Source organism: Poromitra crassiceps (genome assembly GCF_964638095.1).
Source record: "Poromitra crassiceps genome assembly, chromosome: 5".
Taxonomy (NCBI): domain Eukaryota; kingdom Metazoa; phylum Chordata; class Actinopteri; order Beryciformes; family Melamphaidae; genus Poromitra; species Poromitra crassiceps.
The window spans coordinates 8,031,712-8,044,990 of NC_139642.1; the positions used below are offsets into that span (position 1 = coordinate 8,031,712).

Below are 13,279 nucleotides of genomic sequence, written 5' to 3' on the forward strand. Positions count from 1 at the left end.
TTTTCTGTAGCGGATTGTATGTTTTTGGGGTGTCAGCCAGAGTTTAGTCTGACAATGTTGTGCACACCGGATATAGTTAGTTAGGTTAAGTTAGTAGGCTACATACATAAGTGCCTGGGTAGCAAGCAGACGGCGGTATTTGACAATTTAGCAGCTAAATCATATATTATTGAAAGATATTCCATATTCCAGACTGAAATGCTATAACAGAAGTGGAGTATTGACCAGAATGACATGAACATTTGGACACTTATTCAGCGGGTATCTTGCATGTTGCGTTCAGGTGCACTGTAAAAAAAAAATATATATATATTTTTTGCAATTCCATGGCGGGCCACACAGGGGGCGCCCGCGGGCCGCATGTGGCCCACAGGCCGCCAGTTGAGTATCACTGCACTAGGTGATGACGTGGAGCTAATTGTAAGCTACGTCGAAAATCAAATGATCATGGCCGTGCTGCAGAAGCTCTACCCGTGTGCCAGCGTGGACTTCCTCATGACCGTGGCCGACTTCTTCATCCAGGCGCTGCCGCAAAGCCCCGCCCCCCCGGCCTCCACCGCCGCCAACAGCGACAGACTGCCTCTGAAACAGCTGGCGGAGCCCCGCGGAGGTTCCGCCTCCAACGCCGGTAAGACACCCAACGCCCTGCGGAGGCTCCGCCTCCAACGCCAGTAAGACATCAATGCCAGTTTGGGGGGGAAAGCATCGCAATTCACTTTTTCATCTCACCGATTTGAATGTTCAGCCCCTGAGCAGCAGTGGAAGCGGACGCGGCTGCGGGCGGTCGTGGTCGACCCGGAGGTGGTGTTCGTGGCCGACCTGCTGCGGGCCGACGCCCCCTCGCTGGTGGCCTCCTTCCAGTGTGACGTCAGCCTGACGGAGGAGGGCGGAGCCCACAGCATGATGGCCAACCTCAGGGAGCTCCGCCTCCTGGCCTGCCCCTTCCTCCACAGCCCAGAGCACAAGGGCATCACCACCGTGAGACGCACACGCCACACACATGCACGCACACACACTCACGTACCAGCACACACACGCAGGGGCGGACTGGGATCATAATTCAGGCCGGGTATTAGATACCAAGCAGGCCAGGCTGATACGGGCCGACGTGCGTGCCGGCGTCCGAAGCGAAAAATTTGGGCCGTTTGAAGCTCAATTTGGGCCGTTTGTAGCCCAATTTGGGCCGTTTGAAGCCAGATTTGGGCCGTTTGAAGCCCAATTTGGGTCGTTTAAAGCCCGATTTGGGCCGTTTGAAGCCCAATTTGGGCCAAGTCCAACTTTACAATGAGATGCACCCACTTTAACCCTGAATAAAGTAATAAAACCACTAGTAAACCAGTAGGCGGCGCCTGGCCTGCTGTTCAGTGAGTGGCCTGACTGCGGGCACACACAAAAAAAAAAAAAAAATTTGCAGGCCAGGCCAGGCCACCGGGCATTTGCCCGACGTGCCCGATTATGCAGTCCGCCCCTGCACACACGCCACACAGCGCACACGTACGCACACACACAGAGACACCCACGCACGCACGCACTCACCCACGCACACACAGAGCACAAGGTCATCACCACGTGAGACATATGGAGTTATTTCTCTGTCTTTATGGAGTCCCGCAGGGATGAGTCCTAAAACCCGTCTGGAAGTCAATGGTGTTTTTCTATGGGGATTTTGGTTAAATGACTGAAATAACGTCTGCGCTTAACAACAGTTTATGAAACAAAGACCTTTGTGTTCAGCAAGATCATCTTCACAATTGAACACCACTTTATAATTTTTTAAGTGTTTTCTGAAAATCAGATTTACGCTTCAAAAATGTGGTGATAATTTGAAGGTTATCGTGTTGAACACAAAGGTCTCAGTTTTATAAACTTTTGTTAACCACAGATCTTATTTCAGGCACCTAACCAAAAATCCCTGTAGAAAAATGCCATTGGCTTCCAGACGAGGGAACCAGCACAATGCTAACTTCTGGGTTGGCCTACAACAATACGTCATTCCTGCTTTACTTTATTATGCAGTCAAAGAGTTTTGTTACTTTGCAAATCCAATAGTATATGACTGATAGAAATGTCATTCTTTGCCAATAGGTGTTGAGGCCTTGCTCAGTCGCTTTGGAAACCAAAAGCCAGCCCAACCAACCACTGACCGGCTTTGTGACAGTGGAGGAAGTCTTCGTCAAGGTACTTTCAGCTGAAATTGATCTTATTTATATGTATGATAGTATGTATAGATAGATAGATGGATAGATGTATTTCCTCCAAAAGTGGCCGGTAGTCATTTAAAATAACTGATAATGAAACAAAGGCCAGGAGTAAAAACAACGTTGGATATGGGTAAACTCCTGGTGTTTGTTATAGTTTGTAGTAACATGTAAATTAAACATAGACTGTATAAAAAGCTACCGTGACATCATCACCTATTGGTTTTTAGACTTGTGTTTGGAAGTCTGGAGGTTAGCATTTTCACCGTCGCCATCTTGGTTATTTGGAGACAGAGGTGATGTGAATTTGGACAAGTGATCGGCCAGCTGTGCGATCACTGGACAGGCGACCTGTCAATCACGCCCAAAAGTGTTGTCCGCTTTATCTTCTAGGGACCATAATTTACTAAATTGATTGATTGATTGATTGATTGAAACGATTTATTTCAAACCGTTAAAACGATACATAAAATGAAAAAAACCAGTAAACATAACAGTCCAATAGACTTCAGCAAAAGGAAAATACGTAAACTCCAACATAAAGAAAAGGCGAACTGTTTGAAAAGGGGCCGGAAGAAGCCTACTGTAGGCTTATCGAGTCCTGCCCCCAAATCATTCATAAACAAATGTATACATCCATATACATGCATATACCAACTCCCTCGCTCCTCATGTATACAAATACATACATACATACATATATATGTATATATATACACATACGTATACAAACTTACCCATACACACACAATATCATAAATCAACCCACATATCCCTATCAATACTTATTCCTAATAATACATTCCAATATTACCCCAATAACCCAATGCTTTGATACTAACTTGTGCTGTACCAATGCATATAAGAATATTTACAATGTACACAACAATTCTAAATGAACATCATGCTGTATTGAAGAAGACTTGAAACTAGTGATTGAGACCATCAACTCCTTAGGAAAGATGAACAACCTTCACCCAGAGAGCAGGATGAGAGAAAGCTGCTGTGTGGCAGAACCTTTGAGGTTAACTCCTGTGAACTCCTCTGCTGCAGATCTCTCCGGTCATCTTGAACACGGTGATGACGATAACGGCGGCCATGACGGCCAAGCCTCAGAGCGAACAGAGCCAGGAGGCGCGGCCCGGCGTCACAGACCTGTGGTCTGTCATGAACATCTACGCCTGTAACTACTGGTTCCTGGGGGTGGACCAGGCCACCGAGGCCACGGAGAGCTTCACCGAGCCGGACGCACGCAACCAGGGAGAGAGCTTCGCCGTCGACGTCAAGGTGCCACGTTTATATCCTCTTGAGTCCTCAGTGGCGACATCACGACACGAGGCGATCAGCGCTCACTCCCATCAATGCTTAATTGACAAAAAACGGTCTTTATCAGTTAACAAGTCCGACCGGCGAGTCCTTGTCTCCAACGTCCGAGTCCAAATGCATGAATGCTTGAGTCATCAGTGCCTCAAGTGCAAGTCGAATCACGACTCCTGAAAATTGGACTTTGGGTCTGAGTCCTGGACTACAAGTACTACAACACAGAGTCCAGGTGACTGTGGACTCAGGCCTGTGTAGTTCAGTATGCTCTGTGTAACATGTGTGTTGTCTTTGGCAGGTGGTCCAGGTGACTTTAGACTCGGGCCTGTGTAGTTCAGTATGCTCTGTGTAACGTGTGTGTTGTCTTTGGCAGGTGGTCCAGGTGACTTTAGACTCGGGCCTGTGTAGTTCAGTATGCTCTGTGTAACGTGTGTGTTGTCTTTGACAGGTGGTCCAGGTGACTTTAGACTCGGGCCTGTGTAGTTCAGTATGCTCTGTGTAACGTGTGTGTTGTCTTTGGCAGGTGGTCCAGGTGACTTTAGACTCGGGCCTGTGTAGTTCAGTATGCTCTGTGTAACGTGTGTGTTGTCTTTGACAGGTGGTACAGGTGACTTTAGACTCGGGCCTGTGTAGTTCAGTATGCCCTGTGTAACGTGTGTGTTGTCTTTGACAGGTGGTACAGGTGACTTTAGACTCGGGCCTGTGTAGTTCAGTATGCTCTGTGTAACGTGTGTGTTGTCTTTGGCAGGTGGTCCAGGTGACTTCAGACTCGGGCCTGTGTAGTTCAGTATGCTCTGTGTAACGTGTGTGTTGTCTTTGACAGGTGGTCCAGGTGACTTTAGACTCGGGCCTGTGGAGTTCAGTATGCCCTGTGTAACGTGTGTGTTGTCTTTGACAGGTGGTCCAGGTGACTTTAGACTCGGGCCTGTGGAGTTCAGTATGCTCTGTGTAACGTGTGTGTTGTCTTTGACAGGTGGTCCAGGTGACTTTAGACTCGGGCCTGTGGAGTTCAGTATGCCCGGTGTAACGTGTGTGTTGTCTTTGACAGGTGGTCCAGGTGACTTTAGACTCGGGCCTGTGGAGTTCAGTATGCTCTGTGTAACGTGTGTGTTGTCTTTGGCAGGTGGTCCAGGTGACTCTGGACTCAGGCATGTGTAGTTCAGTATGCTCTGTGTGTGTTGTCTTTGACAGGTGGTCCAGGTCACTCTGGACTCAGGCCTGTGGAGTTCAGAATGCTCTGTGTGTGTGTTTTCTTTGGCAGGTGGTCCAGGTGACTCTGGACTCAGGCCTGTGGAGTTCAGTATGCTCTGTGTAACGTGTGTGTTGTCTTTGACAGGTGGTCCAGGTGACTTTAGACTCAGGCCTGTGGAGTTCAGTATGCTCTGTGTGTGTTGTCTTTGACAGGTGGTCCAGGTGACTCTGGACTCAGGCCTGTGGAGTTCAGTATGCTCTGTGTGTGTTGTCTTTGACAGGTGGTCCAGGTGACTTTAGACTCAGGCCTGTGGAGTTCAGTATGCTCTGTGTGTGTTGTCTTTGACAGGTGGTCCAGGTGACTTTAGACTCAGGCATGTGGAGTTCAGTATGCTCTGTGTGTGTTGTCTTTGACAGGTGGTCCAGGTGACTTTAGACTCAGGCCTGTGGAGTTCAGTATGCTCTGTGTGTGTTGTCTTTGACAGGTGGTCCAGGTGACTTTAGACTCGGGCCTGTGTAGTTATATGCTCTGTGTAACGTGTGTGTTGTCTTTGACAGGTGGTCCAGGTGACTTTAGACTCGGGCCTGTGGAGTTCAGTATGCCCTGTGTAACGTGTGTGTTGTCTTTGACAGGTGGTCCAGGTGACTTTAGACTCGGGTCTGTGTAGTTCAGTATGCTCTGTGTAACGTGTGTGTTGTCTTTGACAGGTGGTCCAGGTGACTTTAGACTCGGGCCTGTGTAGTTCAGTATGCTCTGTGTAACGTGTGTGTTGTCTTTGACAGGTGGTCCAGGTGACTTTAGACTCGGGCCTGTGGAGTTCAGTATGCCCTGTGTAACGTGTGTGTTGTCTTTGACAGGTGGTCCAGGTGACTTTAGACTCAGGCCTGTGGAGTTCAGTATGCTCTGTGTAACGTGTGTGTTGTCTTTGACAGGTGGTCCAGGTGACTTTAGACTCGGGCCTGTGGAGTTCAGTATGCCCTGTGTAACGTGTGTGTTGTCTTTGACAGGTGGTCCAGGTGACTTTAGACTCGGGCCTGTGGAGTTCAGTATGCTCTGTGTAACGTGTGTGTTGTCTTTGGCAGGTGGTCCAGGTGACTTTAGACTCGGGCCTGTGGAGTTCAGTATGCTCTGTGTAACGTGTGTGTTGTCTTTGACAGGTGGTCCAGGTGACTCTGGACTCAGGCATGTGTAGTTCAGTATGCTCTGTGTGTGTTGTCTTTGACAGGTGGTCCAGGTGACTCTGGACTCAGGCCTGTGGAGTTCAGAATGCTCTGTGTGTGTTTTCTTTGGCAGGTGGTCCAGGTGACTCTGGACTCAGGCCTGTGGAGTTCAGTATGCTCTGTGTAACGTGTGTTGTCTTTGACAGGTGGTCCAGGTGACTTTAGACTCAGGCCTGTGGAGTTCAGTATGCTCTGTGTGTGTTGTCTTTGACAGGTGGTCCAGGTGACTCTGGACTCAGGCCTGTGGAGTTCAGTATGCTCTGTGTGTGTTGTCTTTGACAGGTGGTCCAGGTGACTTTAGACTCAGGCCTGTGGAGTTCAGTATGCTCTGTGTGTGTTGTCTTTGACAGGTGGTCCAGGTGACTTTAGACTCAGGCATGTGGAGTTCAGTATGCTCTGTGTGTGTTGTCTTTGACAGGTGGTCCAGGTGACTTTAGACTCAGGCCTGTGGAGTTCAGTATGCTCTGTGTGTGTTGTCTTTGACAGGTGGTCCACGTGACTTTAGACTCAGGCCTGTGTAGTTCAGTATGCTCTGTGTAACGTGTGTGTTGTCTTTGACAGGTGGTCCAGGTGACTTTAGACTCGGGCCTGTGGAGTTCAGTATGCCCTGTGTAACGTGTGTGTTGTCTTTGACAGGTGGTCCAGGTGACTTTAGACTCGGGTCTGTGTAGTTCAGTATGCTCTGTGTAACGTGTGTGTGTTGTCTTTGACAGGTGGTCCAGGTGACTTTAGACTCGGGCCTGTGTAGTTCAGTATGCTCTGTGTGTGTTGTCTTTGACAGGTGGTCCAGGTGACTCTGGACTCAGGCCTGTGGAGTTCAGTATGCTCTGTGTGTGTTGTCTTTGACAGGTGGTCCAGGTGACTTTAGACTCAGGCCTGTGGAGTTCAGTATGCTCTGTGTGTGTTGTCTTTGACAGGTGGTCCAGGTGACTTTAGACTCAGGCATGTGGAGTTCAGTATGCTCTGTGTGTGTTGTCTTTGACAGGTGGTCCAGGTGACTTTAGACTCAGGCCTGTGGAGTTCAGTATGCTCTGTGTGTGTTGTCTTTGACAGGTGGTCCAGGTGACTTTAGACTCAGGCCTGTGTAGTTCAGTATGCTCTGTGTAACGTGTGTGTTGTCTTTGACAGGTGGTCCAGGTGACTTTAGACTCGGGCCTGTGGAGTTCAGTATGCCCTGTGTAACGTGTGTGTTGTCTTTGACAGGTGGTCCAGGTGACTTTAGACTCGGGTCTGTGTAGTTCAGTATGCTCTGTGTAACGTGTGTGTGTTGTCTTTGACAGGTGGTCCAGGTGACTTTAGACTCGGGCCTGTGTAGTTCAGTATGCTCTGTGTAACGTGTGTGTTGTCTTTGACAGGTGGTCCAGGTGACTTTAGACTCGGGCCTGTGGAGTTCAGTATGCCCTGTGTAACGTGTGTGTTGTCTTTGACAGGTGGTCCAGGTGACTTTAGACTCGGGTCTGTGTAGTTCAGTATGCTCTGTGTAACGTGTGTGTGTTGTCTTTGACAGGTGGTCCAGGTGACTTTAGACTCGGGCCTGTGTAGTTCAGTATGCTCTGTGTAACGTGTGTGTTGTCTTTGACAGGTGGTCCAGGTGACTTTAGACTCGGGCCTGTGGAGTTCAGTATGCCCTGTGTAACGTGTGTGTTGTCTTTGACAGGTGGTCCAGGTGACTTTAGACTCGGGCCTGTGGAGTTCAGTATGCTCTGTGTAACGTGTGTGTTGTCTTTGACAGGTGGTCCAGGTGACTTTAGACTCGGGCCTGTGGAGTTCAGTATGCCCTGTGTAACGTGTGTGTTGTCTTTGACAGGTGGTCCAGGTGACTTTAGACTCGGGCCTGTGGAGTTCAGTATGCTCTGTGTAACGTGTGTGTTGTCTTTGGCAGGTGGTCCAGGTGACTTTAGACTCGGGCCTGTGGAGTTCAGTATGCTCTGTGTAACGTGTGTGTTGTCTTTGACAGGTGGTCCAGGTGACTCTGGACTCAGGCATGTGTAGTTCAGTATGCTCTGTGTGTGTTGTCTTTGACAGGTGGTCCAGGTGACTCTGGACTCAGGCCTGTGGAGTTCAGAATGCTCTGTGTGTGTTTTCTTTGGCAGGTGGTCCAGGTGACTCTGGACTCAGGCCTGTGGAGTTCAGTATGCTCTGTGTAACGTGTGTGTTGTCTTTGACAGGTGGTCCAGGTGACTTTAGACTCGGGCCTGTGTAGTTCAGTATGCTCTGTGTAACGTGTGTGTTGTCTTTGACAGGTGGTCCAGGTGACTTTAGACTCGGGCCTGTGGAGTTCAGTATGCCCTGTGTAACGTGTGTGTTGTCTTTGACAGGTGGTCCAGGTGACTTTAGACTCGGGCCTGTGGAGTTCAGTATGCTCTGTGTAACGTGTGTGTTGTCTTTGACAGGTGGTCCAGGTGACTTTAGACTCGGGCCTGTGGAGTTCAGTATGCCCTGTGTAACGTGTGTGTTGTCTTTGACAGGTGGTCCAGGTGACTTTAGACTCTGGCCTGTGGAGTTCAGTATGCTCTGTGTGTGTTGTCTTTGACAGGTGGTCCAGGTGACTTTAGACTCGGGCCTGTGGAGTTCAGTATGCTCTGTGTAACGTGTGTGTTGTCTTTGGCAGGTGGTCCAGGTGACTTTAGACTCGGGCCTGTGGAGTTCAGTATGCTCTGTGTAACGTGTGTGTTGTCTTTGACAGGTGGTCCAGGTGACTCTGGACTCAGGCATGTGTAGTTCAGTATGCTCTGTGTGTGTTGTCTTTGACAGGTGGTCCAGGTGACTCTGGACTCAGGCCTGTGGAGTTCAGTATGCTCTGTGTGTGTTGTCTTTGGCAGGTGGTCCAGGTGACTCTGGACTCAGGCCTGTGGAGTTCAGTATGCTCTGTGTAACGTGTGTGTTGTCTTTGACAGGTGGTCCAGGTGACTTTAGACTCAGGCCTGTGGAGTTCAGTATGCTCTGTGTGTGTTGTCTTTGACAGGTGGTCCAGGTGACTCTGGACTCAGGCCTGTGGAGTTCAGTATGCTCTGTGTGTGTTGTCTTTGACAGGTGGTCCAGGTGACTTTAGACTTAGGCCTGTGGAGTTCAGTATGCTCTGTGTGTGTTGTCTTTGACAGGTGGTCCAGGTGACTTTAGACTCAGGCCTGTGGAGTTCAGTATGCTCTGTGTGTGTTGTCTTTGACAGGTGGTCCAGGTGACTTTAGACTCGGGCCTGTGTAGTTCAGTATGCTCTGTGTAACGTGTGTGTTGTCTTTGACAGGTGGTCCAGGTGACTCTGGACTCGGGGCTGGGCCACAGGACCGTCCCGTTGCTGCTGGCTGAGTCTTCCTTCAGTGGCTCGGCCAGGAACTGGTCCTCCCTGCTGCACCTAAACGCAGACATGACGCTGGAGGTGACTGTGGGGATCACTCACATTTTACTGACTCAGGGAAATACCTGTGCAGTGAATCATTTTTAGCTCACTCATGATGTGTCATCATGTGACATGAGATGGATTTGCACATCACATTAATATATTTTTTAATCACTTTTTTTTACTTGAAAAAAAAAATTCAGTGTTGCTCTCAAACCTATTCTGTTTGATTGCATGATAAAGACACAAAAGTGAAAAAAGTTTGTTGATTGATATTCAACAAAGCCTTGTAATAAACAATGTTGTTCTCATCTTGATCCTAACAGTCTTGTCAGCAATCCAGAAGTTGAATGTATAAATAATGATATAATAATATGTCCTGTGTGTCTGCAGGTAAACTACTTTAATGAGAGCCATGCAGTCTGGGAGCCACTGATAGAGAGAGTGGATGGCGGGAAACGCAGGTGGAACCTCATGCTGGAGGTGAGACTGTTAGCAGTTAGCTTCTGTTTCAGCTAGCAGCACTAACACAGTAGCTGTGTCCCAATTCAGGGGCTGCAGTCCACCAAGGCTAGATTTGAAGACCGATTGCGTCATTGCGCGCGACCTAGGCTGTCCCATTTCAAAGGCTCCTTCAAATGCAGCCGAGAAATGCAGCCTCCTTTTCTCAAAACTTGAGGATGCAAGTGTTCTGTCCTTCGTGGCCTTTGTGGCATTCAAGATCTCGCGAGAATCCGCGAGAGGTTTGCAAGGCTGAAAATTCTGAAATCGCCGCCATCTTTTCATACAGGCAACAGGTAAGATCTTACAATCCTCGTTTGCAAATTCCTTACTAAATGCACTTCTGTCAACTTTAGAGGTGATTAACCGAGGCTTAGATTATTGTAGATCTCATATTTGTCAGTATTGTGAAAAAATGTGACGTGTTTCTTTTGTAAAGAGCTCAAGAGCGTGGCTCGTGAGCATTCCACTAGACTGCCATGTCACTCCGTGCAGCAGGAGCTACCGCTGCTGACGGCCGTCCAAGAGGCTTGTCTCCCGGGTTGCCTGGTTCCATGTAACACAGCCCTAGCTGGCTATCCGTATCCAGCGCCGTCTGATCACTGCCACTGGAAAGCCCCATTTAATTTAATACCACGGTCATTCTGTAGATTCATTTGAGAACATATAAGTAGCGGGGGGGGGGGGGGGGCGGGCTGCGTTGGCTGTTGTTGGTGATGCAATTTCGCTTCAGCCTTTTCCCCCCTCCATCTCATCGGACCAGTTGTATTAGGCTACCATTTTTCCTCTGTCGCGCTCACTGCATTGACCGCAGCCAGCAACGTGTTGCCACTAATTTTCTTTTGAATTGATAATCAGGCTCGTTTACATATGCGTTGTAACTTCATGTTGTGATTTGCATTGACCATTGGTTAGATTTGAGCATGCTGGGGACGGGATTTGGGGCAGATCCCCGTGGTAATCACTGTGGCAGCTGCTGGTAACGGGGAATTGGGTTCAGGTGTGTGCGCCGTCAGACTTCAATGCAAACACCTACAAGTCGCAATTGTACATTGTCGAAGTTGTAGAAATATCGCAATTATTTTGCGAAAAACTAATGGAAACACAGCTTCTAATAGTCCTCTCTCTCTTCTCTCCAGAGTAAGGATTGTGGAGCAGTGGAGGAGGAGGAAGGAGAGACAGGAGCGTGTGAGCCAGGGCCCCACCACTACCAAAGAAAGCAAAGGAGGAGACTCTAGAAGGAGCGAGCCGGCTGCTTCTTTGGTCTCTTAGAAAGACTAATTGAAAAGTAAAATAATATATATATATTTATGTTAGTATTATTGTTCGTATTGTTCTTTTTGTTATTATTCTGCCGAATCATGATAGCGACATGAATGTCTGCTTGTTTACCTTTTGCACTGATTCATGACACTGAATGAAACATATGAGGTTTTGCACATTCAGGTTTTGTTCTGTTTTCATGAATGTTTTTTATCCATGTATAGATTATTTCGTACATGTACAGTTTGTTATTTAATAAATATTTTGTTTAAGAAAAACTTGTTTCTTTCTTTTTACACGGCACAACAATGTTATGGTGCAAAGAGATCATTTAACAGAAAACACATTCATATTTACTGTCAATAGCAGGCCTGTGGGAAATGTATGTCAATAAGGCTTTACAGTTTATAGATATGAATATACTGTCATAGTTAGTAGATCTTCACTGCATATGAATGCAAACGTGCATTGGAAAAAGCTTTGGCTCCAGAATATGTATGGACAGTTTTCTTTCTATTTGAGTCTTGCAGATAAGAGTGTTTTTATAGACTGTTTTCACAGAATTGTCAATCCTGTCCTAGGAGTCCTGACAGTTGTACTAGCAAACACTGCAACAGGTGAGCTGGGGTTCCATTTAGAATGTTTGTTAAGTTAAAACTGTCTATAGCTCAGCTAACTTTAACCATAAGGTGAGATCACATTAACCCTACTTTACACGTGTGTGTAGTCTGCAGCACCCAGGATCACAGAGATGTGCTATATTTAACCTCTACAGAAGTTAGCAAAATACATGTCTAAGTTAAGATTATAACCTGAACTTGGGAAACACAAACTGTTAAGCCCTGAGACTTCACTAGACAGAGCATGACAACAGTGGTAGTAATAATATTTTTTTTTGTCCTCTAAATAGTTATTCAAACATGTAGGAATAAATAAATAATGCATCACATCACAACCAATTTATAAAATATGTACATATAAATAAATAAATGTGGCATAAAATGTCTTCTAGTGGGGCATCATCTTGGGTGGTCTCCAGAGTGTTTGGGGTGCATATAGGGGTCTGGTCTGGGGGGAAAGGAGAAGAAAAACATGTTAAACAATAGCAAGATACGATATGCCATGTCACTTTCTCCCATGGGCTTTGAGAGGGAGGCTAGCTAGCTATCTAGGCTATATAGAGCAAAAACCCTGTAAGGTTAGGCTTAGGCTATATGAAATGAAAAGTTAACTGACATTAGCCATATAAACCACGTTAACATTTAGAATAGTTAAAAGTAAGTGACACAGCTTATCCAATAATTTACCTGCTCATCCTCTCCCAGCCTGAGAAACATGCGGCGGCGGTGAAGCTCCAACTCTTCCATAAAATAAAACAAAATGATCAGCAAAACAATTTGCTCTGGCTCCATGTTATTAGGCTGTCTGTTCGTGCCTTAAACTTTTGAGACAGGCCGGTGCGTGAGATGGGATTCCCAGATTCGCTCGCACTGTCAACTGGTTGCTAAGGAAACCATTCTGGGGGCGTGAACAGCTAGTGACACAGCAGCTCTTTCTCGCCGAGAAGAGCCTGGTGACGCGAGGTTAGTAGTAGGCTAGACCGTCTCGTTTCGCTCAACGACTCAAGGCTGCGCACTCCCCTGACTGGTCCGCGGAGGACAGACCTCTGTAGGCCGCGGCCGACGAAGGCCGTGGCCGCTGAATTGGGACACAGCTAGTGTCTGTTTAAGCTAACAGCGCTAACACTGTGGAGACAGACAGCAGTGTTAGACTGCTGACACAACACACACTGACACAAACACACTGCTTTATACTGTATAAAGGTCTATATTAAGGCATTCCATGTCTTCACTCTTGATCTGGGTGAATTATTCTGCATTCTTTGTGTCCAAACTGAGTGTGGATCTGACACAGTGTCTGATATGTTTGATCCTGCAGATGAAGAACAACCCGGTCCAGGACAAGAGTCCAGTTCCTGGAGACGACTTCATCGTTCTCCCTGAACCTCGCACTGTCATCACCATCTGCTCCAAAGACACCATGAACATCACTGTGTCGCAATCCTGCCTCAACGTCTTCACCAACCTCTCCAAGGTAAGACTCTCTACCTCAACGTCTTCACCAACCTCCAGCTCCAGGGTAAGGCCCTACCTGAACGTCTTCACCAACCTCCATGGTAAGACTCTACCTCAATGTCTTCACCAACCTCTCTAAGGTAAGGCTCCACCTCAAAGTCTTCACCAACCTC

The 13,279-nt window shown here is 47.6% G+C and overlaps 1 pseudogene across 1 annotated transcript in view; it reads left to right on the forward strand.

The window, feature by feature from the left end:
- LOC310776285 (intermembrane lipid transfer protein VPS13C-like) overlaps positions 1-13,279 on the forward strand; it is a 104,317-nt pseudogene that overhangs the window by 17,398 nt on the left and 73,640 nt on the right. The window contains exons 11-17 of the transcript in view: positions 426-628; positions 746-978; positions 2,086-2,178; positions 3,252-3,485; positions 9,175-9,306; positions 9,661-9,750; positions 12,970-13,125. The product of the transcript in view is annotated as an intermembrane lipid transfer protein VPS13C-like (transcript). The remainder of the gene's footprint in view (positions 1-425; positions 629-745; positions 979-2,085; positions 2,179-3,251; positions 3,486-9,174; positions 9,307-9,660; positions 9,751-12,969; positions 13,126-13,279) is intronic.